Genomic DNA, 13,843 nt, shown 5'->3' on the forward strand with positions numbered 1-13,843 from the left:
CTCCCAGGTACGGTAGAGGGCAAGGGTGACGAGGAGAGCTGAGAACAGAAGAGCTGATTGGAGAGTGGGACCCCAGCCTCTTCCCCAACTCTGCTTCCTGAGTGCCAGCACCCAGGAGACACACCCAGGCAGAAAATGGCTGAATTCTTCTTGAGAGAAAATGAATGGCTTCAGAGAAAAAAATAAAATAAAACCTACAATGTTGATGTTGGGGATTTTCACAACAAAAAGCTTGCTTATGGTCTGATTACCATACAGCAAAGCTCACCAGCACAAGTTGGCAAAAACTCTCTACCAAGCCAGAGCCTCCTATCGGTTTTTGGTGATTCACGATTCAATATTAATAGAGAGTCAAAGATCTCTAGGAATTTGAGGAAATGCTCTAGCAAAACACACAAAAATGGAGATACAAACAATTTGAAAAAAGGTCCTCAGTTGAAAGAGACAATACAGAAAGTAGAAGAAAACATCCATGAAACCATAATGAATAGCCTTAGAGGGACAAGACAAGACATCATACCCATGAAACAGGAACAGTATGCTATCCTTTAGTAAAAGTATGAGAAATTTCAATATGAAAATAGAATTTTAACCATTAATTTTAAACAATAAAGCAAAGTAAATCTCTTATAAAGGAGAACAAAAAGATGCAAACGATAGAAGGGGAAAATTAGAAAATTAGAGTATTAATTCAGAAGTGCCAACATCCAACTAACAAGAGTTACAGAAAGAAAAAAAAACACACAGAAAAAATGTTGGGAAAGCAATTATCAAAGAAGTAACACAAGAAAACATCACAAAACTAAGGAACATAAGTTGCCAGAATGAAAGAGTCAGTCCAATGCCTGAAATAAAAGGTAAAAAAAAAAATTATCTATACCAAGATACAATTTGGCAAAACTTTGGAGCATTAGAGATAAAAAGATCCTAAAAGAAGTTTTCACAATAAAAAAAAAGTCACATAAAAGTGATAAGGAATTAGAATGTCACCTGACTTCTCAACAGCAGAAGTGGAAGCTATTTGACAATCTACTGATGCCACTTTTTCTACCTTGGAGTGCCTCTCTTTCTCTCTTTCTCTCTCTCTCTCATCCTCTTCTCTAAGGAGCCATGTCACCCCAGGAGTTGTTGGCAGCTATTTTTTGACCAGGAAGAAAGTCAGATCAGAATGACATAAATGAAACTGACATCACAGAAGGCAGAAGGAGAAACAGAAAAAAAAGCAGGATCTTGGTGACATTGAGTTGCTTGATCGAGCCATCCCTGAATCCTCACCCCTCTCAACATTGCATTGCATGTGCCAGGTAGTTGCTTTCTGGCCATTTATGACCTAGCCTCAGAAATCACTAGCATCACTTTCATTGTATTTTATTTGCTGAAGCAGTCACAAGCCTGCCCAGATTCAAGTGGGAGAAATGTTGAACTAGCACTGACTCTCAGAGATGAAGTTTGTGAGTAGTAGACCTGGAAGCTCACTGCAGGCTTTCCTGATAGAGGATATGTGCCTACTGCAGCACACACCACTCCTAGCCTGCGGGCAAGGAGTGCAGGAGACCGTTTGTGCAGCAAGCATTTCCTGTGGGCAAGTGTTGCACATAATGAACCTGCGTTACTCTTAGGGTTAATACGAGGCAAACTCGTTTACAGTCGCTGCTGAAATCACCCACATTTTCTTAACCATGGACACTAAGCGTAGGGCTCACCTGTGGAGGGAATCTTTTTTTATGCCCCACAAAGGCGGTCATATCCCTTCATGATCCGCGCCTGTCTTCCTCCGCTCCCCAAACGCAGAGCACCTCTGGGGGCGCCCGGCTCGCACCGGCCCGCCGGTCACAGGGCCACCGGCCACAGGCCCGCCAGGTCGCACGCCTTCCCCGCCCCATGTGCAGCCCGAGCCCGTGGAACCGGGCTGGCAGCTGACGGAGTCGATCCTTAAGCTGATGAGTGACCTTCGGGGTGACCTGTCAGCAAACATTGTCAGTTCAGGACAAAGGGAGCTCCTCGGACCCTTCATATCAAGCATGTTAGTGTCGCCATGCAGACACACAGCACCTGAGACACGCAGCAGCAGAGCGACACTAACAACCACAGTAGCGAGGGAGCAAATGCACATTACACAGCAGACGGAGGTGAGGAGAGCAGGAGGACCCGATGGAAGACTCGGAATCCTGCGGCAGGGGGCGGGGCGAGCGCGAGGCTGTGCCCGGGAGCAAGGGCGATCCAGGCCGCCCTCAGAGCCACTCGGACTGCGTCCCCTGGGTCGCCGGTCACGGGCTCGCGGCCAGACCCTCCGCAGCTCGCGGACTGTGTGAGCGGAGGCCACTGAGCTTGCACCGCCTCGAGTCCGCAGCCCCTCCCCGGGGAGCCCCGCCCCGCGGCCCGCAGCCCCGCCCCCGCCCCCCCGCCCCCCCCCCCGGGACCCCCCCGCCCCGCCCCCCCCCCGGGACCCCCGCCCTAGCTCGGGCTCGGCTTGGGTCTCGGGGATCTCGCTTTCTTTCCTTCCGCATCGCCCAGGATCCGTCCAGGTCGTTAATCCCCATCACCCAGCTAAGAGAAGCTCCATTCCTTCTAGTCGAAAGTGTCTTCAGTAAAAGAACTAGGGAAAAAATATTTTTTAAATAAACTTTTTGCTGAGGCTGCTAGAGATTAAGAAAAAGGGGTTTTCAGACGAAATCGTGTTCCTGAAAAATAGTATTCTGTCTGATTTCTCGTCATAAACGGCTCCTGCAGAGCGAGTTTTCTTTGAGGAGTTATTTACATCTTGTTTAAGGAAGAGGAATCGCCACGATTATCTGACTATAAATTAAAGGGCCTGCCTTTCTCTTGACCTTTCCGGATGTATGAGGCTGTGAACTCCCGAGTCCGACGCCGCGTGCCACACGGAAGAGCCGCTGGTCCCCGCGCCGTCACTCGTCCTCGTGTCTGTCAGTCGTGGGCCGTTTTCTCTAACTGTCTCGAAGTGGAGGCAGCAACTCAGACACCGGGGAAAGTGGGGTGTTAGTTTCAATTAAGATAAATTCCTCAAATCGACTTTTGTGTAATGTACTTTTAAATTGTGCCTCCAGGACACAAAGGAGTGCTTGGATTTTCTGTGATGGGAACGTAAGGAAATTTGAGTGTGCTAAAGTGGTAACTTTAATCAATTTTTCAATTAACAGTCATTCACTATGAAGATGATAAACTATACTTATAGTTTGTCTTATATCATCCTAATAAGCACTGTTTCAAAACTTACAAACCAAAGTTACTTCCTAATTGGTGGTACTTAAATTATTTCACGTAAAGTTTTGTACGGTTCTTTGTAATTCACTATTATTAAGACTTACACTTAGAATTGTTTCTTCTATTTAAGAGTTCAAACAACGTCCCGGCCTTTCTCAGCCCCAACTCTGAAGACGCCTGTTAATTGCCTTTCTCTCCCTTGCTGGCAGCAAGGACTCCACCAGTCAAGTCTTCCCAATCGTTCTGCTGCTTGAAGACATACTTCATCCCCGTTCTTCCCCCGGAACATCATTATCCAAAGCGTTTTCTATATTTAATATATATTGTGCAAATTGTTTGTTTCTCTTTGAGGACTGGAGTCAGATTTTATTTCTTCTTATTTTGCTTTACTTTAATAGCCCCTAATGCCTAGCATGGTGGCTTGACCAAATTAGATGCTATAGGTTTTCGTGGCATGAAGGAAGAAATGTTTGTGTTCATAATTTCTAATTCCCACCCACCGCTAGCCGATGGCACTCATTCCTGAGATGCCTAACTGGAATGCAGTTTATGGCCAAGAAAGGTTATTTTCACTGTGCGTCCGGCTCAAAGGAAGTCAAATTTATGATTTTGAATTTTAAGATCATGATCCAATAAGAAAGATTATCCATACTGGAAGTTGTCACAAAGAAACTGACCATCTTGAATTTAAAAGAAAATATCTAAAACTGTATCATGGATGTCAGTGGTACAGGAGAATGCTATCCTGTTAATTTTCTCAAAATAACTAAACAATCTCATGGATGTATCTTTTCTAGAAGTTATTTCTCAAATTCTGAATCATTATGGGTTTGAAATTTTGAAATTTCATTTGATACTCACCAAGAAGACACTAAACAAAGTGACAAATTGAGTAAATACTTCAACTTACTTCTGTAGATTTTTTAAGGAAGCCTGATTACAAGGTTAGCGTTGTCTCAAAAAAATTCCATCCGATCTATGAGTTTCCCCAACTGCTTCCCTCTAAAAGTTGCTTCCCTTTCTCAGCCCAGGCTTATACAAAACCTGTAGATTGTGTGTCGTTTGTTCCAGTCCCTGATAATTAAAGTTTCAGCTTAAAGATAATAGTAGAGGTAGAATGGTGATCATCTATACATACCGAAATTGGGATGAAAATCAATCTTGAACTGTAATTCTCAAGACTCTGTCTATAGTCCTGAGCCATCACCTGAGTTCCAGAACCAAATCCTTACCTGCTTACTACACATTTCCACTCTACCCACCTCACGTTCATCATGCCCAAACGAGGCTCTCCCTAAGATTAGCTCTCCATTTCCCTGTCTCTGTTAATGCCTCATCCTCAGTCAGAGCCACATATGGTGGTGGCTTTTGACCATGCCTTCTCATTTATCTTTTGATTTCTGTCACGTACGTAGTTCTATGGATCATCCTTCCCAAGGTCTCTTGTATTTACAGTCAACCTATGCTGTGTCGTTCCCATGTACCCAGCATCCTTTCCTTTGGGGAGCTATCCCTGTTCTATCTGAGGTGAGGCTGTGACGTGCAGTATCTGACCCCATCCTCCCTCAGAAACAAGCACAGGACCCAGGCCTGTCAAGTCAAGGGGATTTCAGCCTCTGGCAGGTGTTACTGGTCAAAGGGGCAGGTTTACACTCAAGTGGAGCCAATCAGAGTTCCTTTCTTAGAATTTATAATTAGACATAATAAATTCTCCACTAGGGTTGCTAGTCTAGGAGTAGGTGAATTTACAACTACTGGTAGGGATCTTCCAAGCTATATATAGGAAACCTACTTAGAGTAGAAAGAGAATGAGATTGAACCCAAGAAGGCCTCTGAGCCCATATGGAAAGGCAGAGTTTTGACAACATTGTTTGAGTCCCTGGAGCCAGCCATGCCTGAAGTCCACACCACCCCTGGAATTGCCAGTTAGATTAATCAAACTTCAAAATCCTGACTCATTCACTTTCTAACTAGGTGAACTTTGACAGACTACTTAGCTTTTCTGTGCCTCTCTTAACTCATCAATAAAATGGGAGATAATACCTATCTCACAGGGTTCTATGAGGATTAGCATAGTAAATGCTCAATAAGTGTTAACAATGACTATGAAGTGCCAGTGAATTCTGTTGTTGTTTGATCTAGTTTGAACTGGGGTCCTGTCACAATAGAAAGGGTGCTGATGACAGAGGTTTCCTTAAACATATGCTTGGAACACATCCTTCTCCTGCCTTTCTATTATTGCCACCCCCATGAGATTCTGGAGCCATGCTCCAGCTGGCTTGTCTCACAACAGCTTACTCTCTATCATCCACCCTCATTACCAGGGCTAGAGCTACCTTCACTCCACATGACTGTCATCATGGAACTCCCCTGCTCCTATTTCTGTTCAGACTCCTATCTCTGGCTTCCCAGGTTCTACCTTAATTACCCAATCTGAATCGCTGCTCTCCCTAATATTCCAGTCGATCTGACATCCTACCTTTCACAAGGTCGTGCCTTGCTAATCCATGTCCCTCTGCCTTGCCATCACCTGTCCCATCATCTGTCATCACCTTCACCCATCCCAGATTTTCCCCTCTGGATAATCAGCTCCAGTCATGCAAATTCGGCCTCTTCTATGGTACCTTTGCCAACCATCATGGCTTTCACTGTTTTTACCCTCCATGAGATTCTGTGCCATTTTCAATTCTGAACTACAGGCTGCAACATGCAATTAGAAACAACTCTGTATTGTTTCAGCTGAGTAATTAATTCAACTACAAAGTGAATTCTTTAGGTTACTTTTTTTGCATGTCCCCTCAGTGTAAAGCGCAGAACAGGCATCCAAATCATTATGTTTTTTTATAACACTAACCGTCCTGACTTTTTTGATTCTGCAGTTTTAAGAGAATTTTTCTTCAAATTACTGCACTTACCTAATCTTGGTGCAAACACTGGATTCTGAGAGGCACATAAATCTTAAATGACAAAATAAGGGAATAAGGCAATTTTAAGGCAGTTACATGTTTTATTATGTAAACTCTATAATATTCCTTGTGGGAGCTGGTCTTCAGTTTGCTTCTTGCTTTCACAGAATGTCAAATATGTGTAGAAATTGTCTAAGAATGATTTATGAAACAAACACTCTTGCACTCCCACCAAAAAAAGCCTCAATGCCTATATTTTCCAACCAGATTCCTGAGAAAAATAATAGGTTATGTTTATTTTACAGTGTCATACATAAATTTTCTTTCAAGATATAAAAAAGAACAGACTTCTAAAATATGAGTTCCTTTTTGTTTACAAAGTTCTATAAAAATACATCAAGTATGTTGATATGTTGCCCTTTGACTTAACATTTCCAGTTTACCAGAAACAAAAATTAATATTAAAGATATGAAAACCACATCAATCTTGCAGCAATATAATGTCAACATCATCGTGAACACCTTGCAAAAGCAGCTCTCCTGGGTACGTAACAATCTTCCTTCGTTTCGCAGCTTTGAGAGTTCCTACCAATGCTTCAAAAAGGTTGGCACATTTGTCATCTCGGAAGAGGACCCCAAATTTCACACTTAACTTCCCATCAGCATCTAATTTGAGAAAATATAATGTTAGCCAATGCAAAGTCTGTTTCTTGCCCCCATGTATGGCAGAGTTACATCATCTTTAATAAACATCTAACTATAGGTGAACCAAGATTACAATTGAACAGTCATAAATTCAATGTAACCTGTTGCCAGACCCAAAAAGTGATGGAATAAATATAATGTGTCATGTATCTCTTAGCCTTAATATAATCTGAAAGAAGAGTGGAAGAGAACCAAGAAATTTACAAAAAGTGAATGTGTTTCAGTGCTACTATTATGGACCAATTCCTCTCTAAGTTTTGATTTTTTTAATTGTTATGTTAGCTGTTGAATAAAAACAACAAATACAAGAGAAAGCCTGGGTCAAGAGCAGTGTTTCTCTACGTGTGTTCTGCATGCACTTAGAACCCCCAGGGAGGGAGTGGTGACCTTAACAATGAAGACATCTGTATTTACCAAGATCCCTAGGTTATCTAGTTTGGAGGCAAGTTTTTAATATAGATCTTAAAAACTGAGATAAACAATAAAAAGAAATGAGCTATCAAGCCATGAAAATGCATGAAGGAACCTTATATGCATACTACTAAGTGACAGAAGGCAAACTGAAAAAGCTACATGCTATATGATTCCAACCATAGAATATTCTGGAAAAGGCAAAATTATGGAAAAAGATCAGTAGTTTTCAGTGGTTGGGGTGGGGAGAGAGATGAACAGACAGAGCACAGATTTTTAGGGCAGTGAAAATATTCTGTATGATGCTATAATGGTGGACACGTCATTATACATTTGTGCAACACCAAGAGTGAACCGTAATGTGAACTGTGGACCATGGTTGACGATGACGTGTCAGTGTAGTTCATCAGTTGTAACAAATGTCCCACTCTGGTGGTGAATGCTGATAGTGGGCGAGGCTGTGCATGTGTGGGGGCAGGGAGTTTATGGGAAATGTCTGTACCTTCCTTTCAATTTTATTGTAAATCTAAAACTGCTCTGAAAAAAGCAAAGTCTGTTTTTTAAAAAACAAACGAATCAACTGGAAACTGGGAGATAAGGGTGATCTGGGACAACCCGCATTGATGGCGGAGGCCTTTGATCCACCTGGCTGAGCCTGGATCGCTTCCTCAGCAGGGCCCCGCAGTCTTCCCTCTGGAAGCTGCACCCACTGTCAAGAAGATGGCCACAGTGGTGAGGGAAGCACTCCTTGGCCAAGGGTTCTTGAGTTCCCATGCTCCCCTGCCAGAACTGCCACCCTGAGGCTGAGTGAACCCCTCCTTGAGGGCAGCACTGTGCTAGCACTGGAGGCAGACAAGGAGGACAGAATCATTCTCTAGCTTTCGAAGAAATGTCTTCAGTTCCCACGAGGAAGAAATAAATGCATAACAAGTAAAGCAACAGCACAAAGCAGCATGTGGCTGGATGTCAACTGAGTAGAAGGACAACCTGTCCTACGGTTTGGAGGGGCACGCAGACTTGGCCAGGTGATGAGGGAAGACTTGGTGGAGGAGCGGCACCTGCTCTGGACTTTAGAGGAGAGTGTGACGTGGGGCTTGTTAAACATCCGACGACCCTCATTGAAATCTCTGCCTCCTACTAGTTGTTTGGCTTTGGGGAACGTGCTTAAGCTCCCTAAGCCTCAGTTTCCTCATCTGTAAATGGGGAGCAGTGCAGGTGAAACTCCTCAGAGGCAGGAACCTGGGTGCTCCTGGAGCTCCGCCACTCACCCTCAGGCTTGCGAGGGAGCCCGCCTTCTTTGTATCTTCTGTGGCTCTGGCCTTTCCTCTCCATGGACAATTCAGTCCTTCAGCCAGGCCAGAGCTGATTCTCAAGACTCCTTACCAGCCTTCCTTTCTTCATTTTTGCCCCTCAATACCTCCTCCATATTGGTGCAGAATAAAAAACGTGGATGAGACTTTGTAAGATGCAAACTTCATTGATATTCTTCTACTTTAATCTTTCAATGGTTCTGTCATCTTCAAAACAGACTGGAGCCTGTGGCCTCAGAGACAAGACTCTTCAGCCTCTGGCCCTCGCTCTCACCCTTGCTTGTCTCCTGCTATGTCACTCCACACACCTTTTGATCTAGTCAAGATGAACAACTTGTCACCCAAGGTGCCATGAGAGAGCCTGCCTTAGTAACTTTGCCCCTGTTGAGCCAGCTGCCCAGCTTCCAGCACCCTCTTCCCTAGCTAAATTCTTTTTCTTCAAGAATGGACTCAAATGTCACCTTCTCAGAGAAGTCCTCTGTGATTCCTTCAGTTGAGTTAATAGCTCTTCTTATAAAACTGACTATATAGCTATCAAAGCGCTCACCATCGATTATAATAATAATAGTTAACATTTATTGAGTACTGGCTATGTTGCTAAAAGGTTCAATGGATTTTATAGTCATTAAAACTCATTTAATTCTCATTTCATCACAGGTAAGATACAACTGATTGCAAGGACCATTATTTTATGTACCAACTAAACTACCAATTTAACTGTAGCACACCATTAGGAGAGACATCCTTATTTTAAAGATTTCAAAGTGTGGGGAAAAAAAGTGCCTCTGAATCATTGAAATAGAGTATTATTATTACAAAAATAAGAAAACCAAGGTACAGAAAAATTTAGTGACAGACCCAAGGTCACAGAGCAAGTATGTGGAGGATCTGGGATCCATGCTCTTAACCACTTCTCAGGACTTGCTTCCAGTTTATTTGTCTATGTTCCTGCTACCTAAAGACACACCCACAAGGGCTGAGATAGAATTTTGTTTATTTTCACGTCTCCAGCATTTAAGCATAAAGGCAGCACTCAAGAAATATTTGTGGAATGAAAGAATTTAAGTTTCCAAGTAATTTTTATCCACTTAATTTTTTTCCATTGGATGAAAAATGAGAGACTTTAAAGAGTTTTATTTTAAAAAAACAGATTAAATTCACCAATTTCCAACTTCAGCTAACACATCACATTTAGATTAGTCTAAATATGATGAATCTAAATCATAATTTAGTCAAAATCATTCCCGACACAACGTAAACAATGAACCATAACATGTCAGTAGATAAATGTATCTCCAGAGACACTTTTCAATGATACAGCATCTATTACCAGGAACAGGTAAGTCAGGGAGGCTGGGGAAGCTGCAGTGCTCCAAATAGTTTCATCCTTAGAGAAGGTATGATCATTACTTTGTAGTCTTCTAGTTTGTAAAGCTACTAATTTTGAAGTGCAGGTTTAGCCTACCCTAGCAGAATAATAACACTGCTAGGGATGTAGGGGTTAGATTTTTAAATGCAATTGAATCTGGCCGAGAAACACTAAGGTGACATGGAGAAAGATCCAAGAGAGAAGAAAATCCTACAAATCTTGGGAAATACATCTTTAATACCTTCAACAATCCAAACAAGAGTACTACTCCCAAGAGTAATAGGCTCTCACAGTGCTCAGCAGAAACTGGGAATGTAGAAACGACGAACACAGGCAGGGACAGCACTATTGAAAACAAGACTCACCAAACTTCCATCAGGTGGATGTGGTGAGGTGGGTGGGAAAAAAATGGGGTTAGGAAAGATTGATCATTTGTTTGCCTGGGGCACTAAAGAAATTATCCTCTACTATCTCCTCAGTATTCTCCACAAACATCCCAAATTCAGCTCATGCACTTTGTCCTAAACTGACCTGCCCCACACTTCAAAGTTTTACCTGATATTCAAGGCTTCACTGAGTGCCCCCAACTACTACAGCTTCTACTAATCTATTTCTCTGGGACCATACTGAACTGAACGTCAGCACTTCACAGTTTAGCATACTGTTTTTTCTGATAATTGCCTCATCAATTTTTAATCTATTTTTCTCAACTAAGCAGTAAGATCCTTGAGGAACAGGAGCATATTTGATGTCACTTGTCGTTACACAGTGCTTGGCATATACAGATGCTCAACAAATAGTAGCTGACCATACAATTAAACTCAGGTGGTGCCTGAGACCACACCAACTCTTATACGCTTGGTTTATCTTTCCTCGATATATTTCAGTAATGATGACTCAAGTTTGATGCAGAAATAAAGTGACTAGAGAAGACCAAAAAGGGGAGGTGATAGGAAGAATAATGGCCCCAAAGATATTCATGTCCTAATCCCCAGGACCCAGGAGTATGTTACCTTACATGGCAAATGGGATTTTGCAGGTGTGAAATAGGGAGATTGTCCTGGACTATCTGGATGAACCCAATGTAACCACAACTGTCCTTAGAAATGGAAGAGGCACATAAGGAGGTCAGGGTGACGTGCTGTGCAGACTCGACCAGCTTGTGCCGGCTGTGATGGAGAAAGGGACCACAAGTCAAGGAAGGTGGTTGCCTCTAGAGGCTAGAAAAAGGCTAGGAAACAGATTCTCTAGAGACTACAGGAAGGAATGCACCTTGCAGACACCTTGAGTTTAGCCTGGGGAGACCCTTATCAGACTCCGCCAGGGTCTGAATGTTTGTATGCCCCCAGAATTCAAATACTGAAACCCTGACCATCAAAGGTTAGGTATGGCCTCTTGGAGGTGCTAAGTCATGAGGGTGTAAGGACATCAAGTCATGAGTCATAAGGATTAACGCCTTATAAAAGAGGCTGCAAAGAGCTCCCAAGCGCCTTCCACCATGTGAGGACACAAGAAGTCTGTCACCTGGACGAGGACTGTCACCTGCCCGTGCGGGCACCCAGCTCTCAGACTTCCACCCTCCAGAACTATCAGTGATAAACTGCTGCTGTTTATCAGCCAGACAGCCTGTGGGATTTTGTTACAGCCCCAAATGGCCCACGACAGACTCCTAACCTACATCGCTGTTAAGATGTTAAATGTGTTGTTTTACGTCACTAAGTCTGTGGTAACGTTACTGCAGCAATAGAAAACTAATACAGGGGATTTTTGATACTAATGGTTTAATGGGATTTTCAAAGTATGTCAGTATTTCAAATGATTTGTGACTCATGAGCAGACAGAGCTATAAGTAAGAAGAATCAAGCTACAATGACAAAACAACTCTTATGAGGTACTTTTAAAAGCTGTTTTTCATTTATATGATGTAATTTTAACCTTTGTGTTCCATTATCCTAGCTGTTGCTGAATATGTCTATTGCACTTACAATTTTCAGAATGCTCCCCAAACTCTTGCATGTCTTGCTGAGATGTACAAATACCTAAAGCTACAAGCGTAATAGTTACGTTCATTACAACTCAAGAAACGGGGACTATACCAATTTTACATGTCATTTATCTTATGGTAGCTGCTGAAGAAAAAGCTGACTTAAAAAAACTACCTAAAGGATGGTTTCTTTTAATTATATGTACACAAATACTCAAGAATTTAGAGCAAATAAAGACAATTTAGTGTAATTTCAATCTGAGTCCCTAATCATTTAGAAGTTTGTAAAATGGTGGCAGAATAAAGCAGAAAAATGAATTTTGATCGTGTGACAAGTAAAAATGTGAACACGATTCAATTACCAAACCTCAAAGCAGGGTGATTAACGAAACAGCAATTTCTTTCCATCCAAAGGCTAAGGGGGCATCTTAACAATTCTCCGCGTCAGATCACAGTATCCCAACAGCTTTGTGTCCCCAAATATCGCCACATGGTTGAGGGCAGTTATCACGGGACTGAGGGCAGAGATGCCATACTGTGTCCTGAAGCCCTGGGCAAGCCCTTCATAAGCCTTTCCCAAAAAAGTTGATTCTATCTGCTGTGAGGTAAACTCAGAGGAAATACTGTATCCACGTTATCATACTTACTTTTTGAACCCAGACGATGAATTTCCTCCACTAAGAGGTTAACCTCATGATCCACATTCATTGCTGCCTGAGGGAGAAAAAAGTAAGCTTGTATTATTACCATTTCTACAGTCCATTAACCACATCTTACCAAATCCAAACTATTGTCTTTTTTTTCCTGTAGCATTTGGCACTTTTAATTTACCACGACCCACTTCCTAAAAATACTTGTGTGATGCACATGGCACTAGAGTACCTCCATTTTCCCTCTATCTTTACAACTTCCCCTTGGGGCTGATCCCACTCTTACTCTACACACTTGATTTGTGACCAGGGAACCAGGCAAAGAAAGGGTTACTGAGGATCTGATCAATAACTAACACCATCTGTCAAATGTTTTCCAGACAGGAAGAAACTGTGTTCTGTTTTGCAGAAATCGCTGTCCCCGTTGTGCAGACGTTGCTGTCTTGCAGAGAAACTCACACATCTGCAGCAAGACCCCAGCAAAATGTTCCAGCTCCAAGTGTCTGAAAGTTACCTTAAACTCATCAGCATCTTAAATTCTCCTCTGGAAGGGTCCAAGCAGCCGTTCTCAGATCATGCGACCTGCTACGTATGTACCCTGAACAGGCACAGGTGTTACACAGCTGTTACAAATAAACCTGTTAGCCTCTGCTCTCTTGTGTATAAAGTCTCCACTTGCACTGAACTTGGGAAATAGCCCAGGTGTTCTCCATGGCTTGTGCATCCAATAAACCTGTTTCTTCACCTGCTTCTGCCTTGGTTGTGCTTTTCACCTCTGCACTCACCAACAAGCAAACCCAATGACTTCAGTTTCAGACTGGGGAGAATGCAGCCATTTTCCTTGCACCCAGCGTTAACCCTAAGCCCATCCTCTTCCTGGTGCTCTGCTCACCAATAAAAACACATAGGTGAGTGACACAGGACATGCCCTCAGGGAACTCTCAGTCCAGAAGCAGAGAAAGGCCTGGAATGAATCGCTATGTGACAGCACTCTGTGAGTGGTGGGTCCAAGGCTTTATGGGAGCAGAAAGGAGGAAGCCACAGGAGGGTTTGTGGGGGTCACCGGGGAGGAGCGGACCAGGCAGACAGCTGGGAAATGGTGTTCTGCGCACAGGGAGGAGCAGACGCAGAAGCGCGGAAGCAAAGGAGTCAGCGCAGCACACTTGGGGCGGGCGCTGAGCTATAAGCGGGGCACCCAGACAAACCGACCCCTCCCTCCCGTCCAGGCGCTGAGCTATAAGCGGGGCACCCAGACAAACCGACCCCTCCCTCCCGTCCAGGCGCTA

This window comes from Equus quagga, chromosome 8 (assembly GCF_021613505.1).
Source record: "Equus quagga isolate Etosha38 chromosome 8, UCLA_HA_Equagga_1.0, whole genome shotgun sequence".
Lineage (NCBI taxonomy): Eukaryota > Metazoa > Chordata > Mammalia > Perissodactyla > Equidae > Equus > Equus quagga.